Source organism: Orbicella faveolata, unplaced genomic scaffold (assembly GCF_042242905.1).
Source record: "Orbicella faveolata isolate gen_17 unplaced genomic scaffold, um_ofav_v1 contig_47, whole genome shotgun sequence".
Classification (NCBI taxonomy): Eukaryota; Metazoa; Cnidaria; class Anthozoa; order Scleractinia; family Merulinidae; genus Orbicella; species Orbicella faveolata.
Genome location: NW_028301577.1, coordinates 21,355,001 through 21,362,500, shown reverse-complemented (window position 1 = coordinate 21,362,500; position 7,500 = coordinate 21,355,001). Strand labels below are relative to the sequence as shown.

Here is a 7,500-nt window from a genome sequence, read left to right as displayed (position 1 = left end):
GCAGGTTCGAATCCTGCCGACTACGACAAGCGGATGTCTATTTTGGCTTTGCACAGTTTTTTTTTAATTACTTGGCAATGAACAAGTCCGAACGCATTATTCCTTTGAACCTCTGACGGGAGTAGGAAGACCTGAAGCACGCCAACGCCCATCATTTTAAAATACTCATCTGAAGCATATCGTGCCAAAAACCTATTTTTTTCATTCTCGGAAATCAATATCTTCACAAGGCGATCCTTGAACGCAGGACATCATTACCCTCTCTTAATTGCCAATCCAAGCGTGTTCTCCGGTACTTGGTGCCGATTGCAGGGTTTTACTTTAAACTGATTGATGCAAAATAAGTTAAACAGGCAGTAAAACGCCTTTAAAATTCTTATAGGTAAAAAAATTCTAATAAACATCTTACTAACCTCGTCTTCTCGGTACGTACTGTAAGTTACGGATCCTCGTTTTTTTTTTCCCTTCGGTTTATGGCCGCCGCGCTACGTGCTTGGGCCATAAATCGAAGGGGGAAAAACGAGGATCCGTAACTTATAGAACAGACCTCGAACTCGGTTAGTAAGAAGTATTTATTTTCAATCAGTCAAGAACGTGTTTCTCGCCCGTGGAGTTGGTTGCCAGTTTTTGCTCTGAGTTCCGATGGGAAAGGAAAACGGGAAAAGTCGTTGCGTACATTTTATTTTGTTAATAAAATAAAAATAAAATAAAACTAGCAGAGCGAGGTTTTGATCCTCGGACCTCTGGGTTATGGGCCCAGCACGCTTCCACTGCGCCACTCTGCTCACGGATGACGTCTAGAAATATTTTTGAAACTCTGGAAACTGGGGCTTAGATATCCTGGAGTTTGTTCGTTCTTGTCTAAACAATAATAGCTAAGTTTTTCATAAAGAAAAGCTGAAAAAGAAAGGTCATGGTATCCTTACTAAGGATCTCAGTTGGAATTCCCAAAACTTACTTTTGAAGAACGTTTACAAGATATGACTGCGAGAAACAAAAAAATAAGAAATAAAATTCTTAGCAGAGCGAGGTTTTGATCTTCGGACCTCTGGGTTATGGGCCCAGCACGCTTCCACTGCGCCACTCTGCCGCTGACGAGTAGTTACATAATATATTAGAGATTTGACCCACCCTGCTATTAGATGTAGTGCGTCAATACCATGAAGTACACATTTCTTCGTGAAAGAAAACAAACAATTGCTTTCCAACCCAGTATATCTTATGCGATTGATTTTGGATTAATAAGCACTTTTACCTGGCTGTAACATCGATTTCCGTTGTTCCACTTTGCCTAATAATCACTTCTGGTATTCTAAAAAAGCATTATGAATCCGGCATATGAGCCATAAAGCAAACAAAGACAATACAGTAATTCAATCGCAGTCTGATCTTCGTGAAGGACACTTAAATCCTTTCACCTCTACTGCTTGATCATGCTTAGGTAGTCGTGGCCGAGTGGTTAAGGCGATGGACTTGAAATCCATTGGGGTCTCCCCGCGCAGGTTCGAATCCTGCCGACTACGACAAGCGGATGTCTATTTTCGCTTTCCACAGTTTTCTTTTTATTATTTGGCAATGAGCAAGTCCGAACGCATTATTCCTTTGAACCTCTGACGGGAGTAGGAAGACCTGAAGCACGCCAACGCCCATCATTTTGAAATACTCATCTGAGGCATATCGTGCCAAAAACCTATTTTTTTCATTCTCGGAAACCAATATCTTCACAAGGCGATCCTTGAACGCAGGACATCATTACGCTCTCTTAATGAGTGATCCAAGCGTGTTCTCCGGCACTTGGTGCCGATTGCAGGGTTTTACTTTAAATTAATTGATGCAAAATAAGTTAAACAGGCAGTAAAACGGCTTTAAAATTCTTATAGGTAAAAAAAATTTCTAATAAACATCTTACTAACCTCGTCTTCTCGGTACGTACTGTAAGTTACGGATCCTTTTTTTTTTTTTTTCCCTTCGGTTTATGGCCCGCGCGCTTGGTGCTTGGGCCATAAATCGAAGGGAGAAAAACGGGGATCCGTAACTTATAGAACGGACTTCGAACTCGGTTAGTAAGAAATATTTATTTTCAATCAGTCAAGAAAGTGTTTCTCGCCCGTGGAGTTGGTTGCCAGTTTTTGCTCTCAGTTCCGATGGGAAAGGAAAACGGGAAAAAATCGTTGTGTACATTTTATTTTGTTAATAAAATAAAAATAAAATAAAACTAGCAGAGCGAGGTTTTGATCCTCGGACCTCTGGGTTATGGGCCCAGCACGCTTCCACTGCGCCACTCTGCTAATGACGAGTAACTATGGATTTATAGGCGCTTTTTACGGGCTGCTGTTACAAAACTGCTTAACTCGCACGTGGAATTCCACCTTTGTTCAGTTTTCTTCTAAATAATCATTCTCTGTATTTAAACGGGCCACTCGTTCTTTACATCACATCTGTAAAGACTCCTAACCGAATTTTAAATCCTTTTACTTAGCCGCTATTTGTAAAGGTAGTCGTGGCCGAGTGGTTAAGACGATAAACTAGAAATCCATTGGGGTCTCCCCGCGCAAGTTCGAATCCTGCCGACTACGCAAGACCTTTTACTGCACCATATTTTTATCGCGAATGATAAAGATAATGAGAGCAGGCAGAAAAAATAACCAATATATTTTATATGCACGAGAAGGAAATATTTCACGCATATATGGCTAAAAGGCTAAATATTTACGTAAAAGCATGATCTTACACGAATTCTCCTGCAATAACAATTTCTCCGTGACTTTACTTACATGCTGACTGCGTATGCTGTGATCTAGAGCTCAGATCTATTTTACTGTACAGGAGAGTACACCTTATAAAATCCATGTCATCTGGTTAGTCCACAAAAATGTTTAAGTTTTCAATTCATGGGCGAAAGTTAATTGCTTTAGTATAGCTCTCAGTTACTATGCACGCTATGATTGGTCAATTTAGTGGCCCGCTAAAATTTCAGGTGGCTCAAAACAGTTTCCAACAATTAGATTTTGATGGGTCGTTATAACCCACTATTTGTCACTTCCTGCTACAATCACGGTATCAAACATTTGCCCCATCATTGGTAAACACGTTATTATCATTTTCGTGACGTAATAGGTTACCATAGCAACAGTATGAACTCCTAAAAACACCCTTAATTACAGCTTTAGGGGCTTATAATTCAAAACCGGCACGGTTAAATTCTTTTATATTATCAACTCTTGATAAGCATAATAAAACGCAACTTTTCGCAAAGTTTCAAAAACATTTGTACATAGGGTTCAGAGCTACCTTAAATTTTCGAAAATTTAAGGTGCTTTCGATGAGCGTCAGAAATTTGAAACCGTTCCGCGAGAATAGAAATTGTTCCCGAACCCGTCAGGCACACAGTAGAGATATAATAAACACTTCTTACTAACCTCGTCTTCTCGGTACGTACTTTAAGTTACGGATCCTTGTCTAAATAATAATTGCTAAGTTTTTTCATTAAGAAAAGCTGAAAAAAGAAAGGTCATAGTATCCTTACTAAGGATCTTAGTTGGAATTTCAAAAACTTACTTTTGAAGAACGTTTCAGATATGAGTGCGAGAAAAAAAGAATAACAAATAAAAATGTTAGCAGAGCGAGGTTTTGATCCTCGGACCTCTGGGTTATGGGCCCAGCACGCTTCCACTGCGCCACTCTGCTACTGACGGGTTATTACAGACTTATAACCGGCTTTTAACGGTTGCAGTTAAAACCTGCTTTACTCGCACATAGAATTTCTTTGTTCAATTTTCTTCTAAATAATCATTCTTTGTATTTAAATGAGCCACTCGTTTTCTACATCACATCCGTAAAGTAGAGCTAAGACTCTTGACCTGCGTTTAAATCATTTTACTTCCTCTTTATTTATCAAGGTAGTCGTGGCCGAGTGGTTAAGGCGATGGACTAGAAATCCATTGGGGTCTCCCCGCGCAGGTTCGAATCCTGCCGACTACGAAAAACGGATTTCTATTTTGGCTTTGCACAGAGAATGTGCATTTCATTTTGAAATACTCACCTGAAGTTTTAGTTTCATAAGAGTTGAAAATTAAAACTACTAAAGCATATCGGGTCAAAAACCTATTTTCCCATTCTGATCTCGGAAACCAATATCTTCACAGGGTGATCCTTGAACACAGGTCATCATTACCCTCTCTTAATTGCCGATTCTCTCGCGCTTGCCGCCGATTGCATGGTTTTCCTTAAAATTGATTGATGCAAAATAAGTAAAACAGCCAGTAAATTGCCTTTAAAAGATGTTATAGGCAAAAAAAATATATAACTAGCAGAGCGAGGTTTTGATCCTCGGACCTCTGGGTTATGGGCCCAGCACGCTTCCACTGCGCCACTTTGCTCACGGCTTGAACTTTCAAAGATTTAAGATTAGTCTTCGGTTTATTTGATACTTCTTAAAAATGGAGTTTAGTTCATAGACCCTCGGTACCTCGAGCCCGTTTATCTCCAGCTTCCCGCTCTCTCAAACTCAAATCATTTTCCTTTCGATATACTTGATCAATCACTTATTATCTTCCCCCAACATCTCCAACTTTTTTTCGCCATTTTCCTTAAAGAAGCTAAGTCACGGTTTGCGCATCTTAAAAAGTTTAGCCTAAATTTTTCAAGTTCGTCGTTTGAAATCCGTGTTAATCTTCTCCTTGTTCCTTTATGGTTTAATATTATCTCTCTGGTGTTTTTCTGTCTTAGTTAACTACTATTTTCAGATTTACTTCAATTTTAAGCTAATTTTCCACGTGACCAAAATAACTCAAAATGGCTGAGCTCCTCTTAGAGTTCCAGATACTGGGGTTAAACTGTGCATAACTGATAAACCGGCTCAAAGTTGCTCAATCTTATGTATGGAATCATTTTAAGATAGAAAAAAAGGCCACAAATTGTCTCCAGACTGTCCTATTTATCAAAAATAATAGCGATTATGACAGCTAAAACTAATTAAAAAAGAGTACAAAATAAGTTAAAAAGTGACTGACAATATTTAGCAGAGCGAGGTTTTGATCCTCGGACCTCTGGGTAATGGGCCCAGCACGCCTCCACTGCGCCACTCTGCTTACGGCTGTCGTCCAGAAACATTTTTGAAACTCATTTACAAGATAGCTCTCGAAACTGAGGCTTACATATCCTGGAGTTTGTTCGTTCTTGTCTAAATAATAATTGCTACCTTTTTTCATTAAGAAAAGCTGAAAAAAGAAAGGTCACAGTATCCTTACTAAGGATCTTAGTTAGAATTCCAAAAACTTACTTTTGAAGAACGTTTACAAGATATGACTGCGAGAAAAAAAGAATAACAGATAAAAATGTTAGCAGAGCGAGATTTTGATCCTCGGACCTCTGGGTTATGGGCCCAGCACGCTTCCACTGCGCCACTCTGCTGCTGACGAGTAGCTACATAATAAATAAGAGATTTGACCCACCCTGCTATTACTAGTGCGTCAATACCATGAAGTACACATTTTTTCGTGAAAGAAAACAAACAATTGCTTCCCAACCCAGTATATTTTATGCGATTGATTTTGGATTACTAAGCACTTTTAACTGGCTGCAACATCGATTTCAGTTGTTCCACTTTCTCTAAATAATCACTTCTGGTATTTTAAAAAAGCATTATAAATTCGGTATAAGAGCCACACAGCAAAACAAAGAGAATACAGTAATTCAATCGCAGTCTTATCTTCGTAAAGGACACTTAAATCCTTTCACCTCTGCTAATGAATATGCTTAGGTAGTCGTGGCCGAGTGGTTAAGGCGATGGACTTGAAATCCATTGGGGTCTCCCCGCGCAGGTTCGAATCCTGCCGACTACGAAGGACGGTTGATTATTTTTGCTTTGCACAGAGACTCTTTTTGATTATTTGGCAGTAATCAAGTTGCGCACGTTCTCCCGCCCTTCTCGCCCGTTGCATGGTTTTTCTTTAACTTGATTGGTGGAAAATAAGTAAAAAGAAGCAGTAAAAGGTCGTCAGACATTCCTTTAAGTTAACAAAAAAAAAACTACTAACAGAGCGAGGTTTTGATCCTCGGACCTCTGGGTTATGGGCCCAGCACGCTTCCACTGCGCCACTCTGCTGCTGACAAATAACTACGGACTTACAACCGGTTTTTATCGGTTGCTGTTGCAAACCTATTTCACTCGCATATGGAATTTCTTTGTTCAGTTTTCTTCTAAATAATTATCCTTTGTATTTAAATGAGCCACTCGTTTTCTACATCACATCCGTAAAGTAGAGCTAAGACTCTTGACCTGCATTTAAATCATTTTACTTCCTCTTTATTTATCAAGGTAGTCGTGGCCGAGTGGTTAAGGCGATGGACTAGAAATCCATTGGGGTCTCCCCGCGCAGGTTCGAATCCTGCCGACTACGAAGAAAGGATTTCTATTTTGGCTTCGCAAAGAAACTGTTTTTGATTATTTGGCGATTAACAAGTCCGAACGCATTACACCTTTGAACCTCCCACGGGGGTAGCAAGACCTGAAGCACGACAACGCCCTTCATTTTGAAATACTCATCTGAAGTTTTAGTTTCATAAGAGTTGAAAATTAAAAACTACAAAAGCATATCGTGTCAAAAACCTATTTTTTCGTTCTCGAAAACCAATATCTTCACAAGGCATTATATTCCGAACGCATTATACCGTTGAACCTCCGACGGGGGTAGCAAGACCTGAAGCACGACAACGCCCTTCATTTTGAGATACTCATCTGAAGTTTTAGTTTCATAAGAGTTGAAAATTAAAAATTGCAGAAGTATATCGTGTCAAAAACCTATTTTTCCATTCTCGGAAAGCAATATCTTCAAAAGGAGATTCTTGGACCCAGGAAATCATTCCCTTGCTGAATTGTCGATTCCAAACGCGTCCTTCGCCGTTTGGTGCTAATTGCATGGTTTTCCTTTAAATTGATTGATGCAAAATATGTAGAACAGGCAGTAAAATGCCTTTAAACATTGTTATAAGTAAAAACAAAAAAAGTAAAAATACTAGCAGAGCGAGGTTTTGATCCTCGGACTTCTGGGTTATGGGCCCAGCACGCTTCCACTGCGCCACACTGCTAATGACGAGTAAGTATGGATTTATGAGCGCTTTTTATCGGTTGCCGTTACAAAACTGCTTAACTCGCACGTGGAATTCCAGCTTTGTTCAGTTTTCTTCTAAATAATCATTCTCTGTATTTAAACGGGCCACTCGTTCTTTACATCACATCTGTAAAGACTCCTAACCGAATTTTAAATCCTTTTACTTAGCCGCTATTTATGACGGTAGTCGTGGCCGAGTAGTTAAGGCGATGGACTAGAAATCCATTGGGGTCTCCCCGCGCAGATTCGAATCCTGCCGACTACGAAAAACGGATGTCTATTTTGGCTTTACAAAGAGAATGTTTTTTTATCATTATTATTTGGCAATGAACAAGTCCGAGCACTTTGAAATACTCATCTGAAGCATATCGTGCCAAAAACCTATTTT

At 39.5% G+C, this 7,500-nt stretch overlaps 1 protein-coding gene and 7 non-coding genes across 8 annotated transcripts in view; 7 read left to right on the top strand and 1 right to left on the bottom strand.

Moving 5' to 3' along the window:
* Positions 1-25, top strand: part of Trnas-aga (transfer RNA serine (anticodon AGA)) — an 82-nt gene extending 57 nt beyond the window's left edge. Inside the window, exon 1 of the tRNA in view lies at positions 1-25. This exon is cut by the window's left edge and continues 57 nt beyond it. This is a non-coding gene — a tRNA (tRNA-Ser).
* LOC110067620 (uncharacterized) overlaps positions 1-7,500 on the bottom strand; it is a 98,864-nt gene that overhangs the window by 75,019 nt on the left and 16,345 nt on the right. The window lies entirely within an intron of this gene.
* Trnas-uga (transfer RNA serine (anticodon UGA)) lies at positions 1,442-1,523 on the top strand. The gene has a single exon. It is a non-coding gene; the product is annotated as a tRNA-Ser (tRNA).
* On the top strand, positions 2,495-2,576 carry Trnas-aga (transfer RNA serine (anticodon AGA)). Its single transcript has one exon. It is a non-coding gene; the product is annotated as a tRNA-Ser (tRNA).
* On the top strand, positions 3,900-3,981 carry Trnas-aga (transfer RNA serine (anticodon AGA)). The gene has a single exon. It is a non-coding gene; the product is annotated as a tRNA-Ser (tRNA).
* Trnas-uga (transfer RNA serine (anticodon UGA)) lies at positions 5,762-5,843 on the top strand. The gene has a single exon. It is a non-coding gene; the product is annotated as a tRNA-Ser (tRNA).
* On the top strand, positions 6,320-6,401 carry Trnas-uga (transfer RNA serine (anticodon UGA)). Its single transcript has one exon. It is a non-coding gene; the product is annotated as a tRNA-Ser (tRNA).
* Trnas-aga (transfer RNA serine (anticodon AGA)) lies at positions 7,296-7,377 on the top strand. Its single transcript has one exon. It is a non-coding gene; the product is annotated as a tRNA-Ser (tRNA).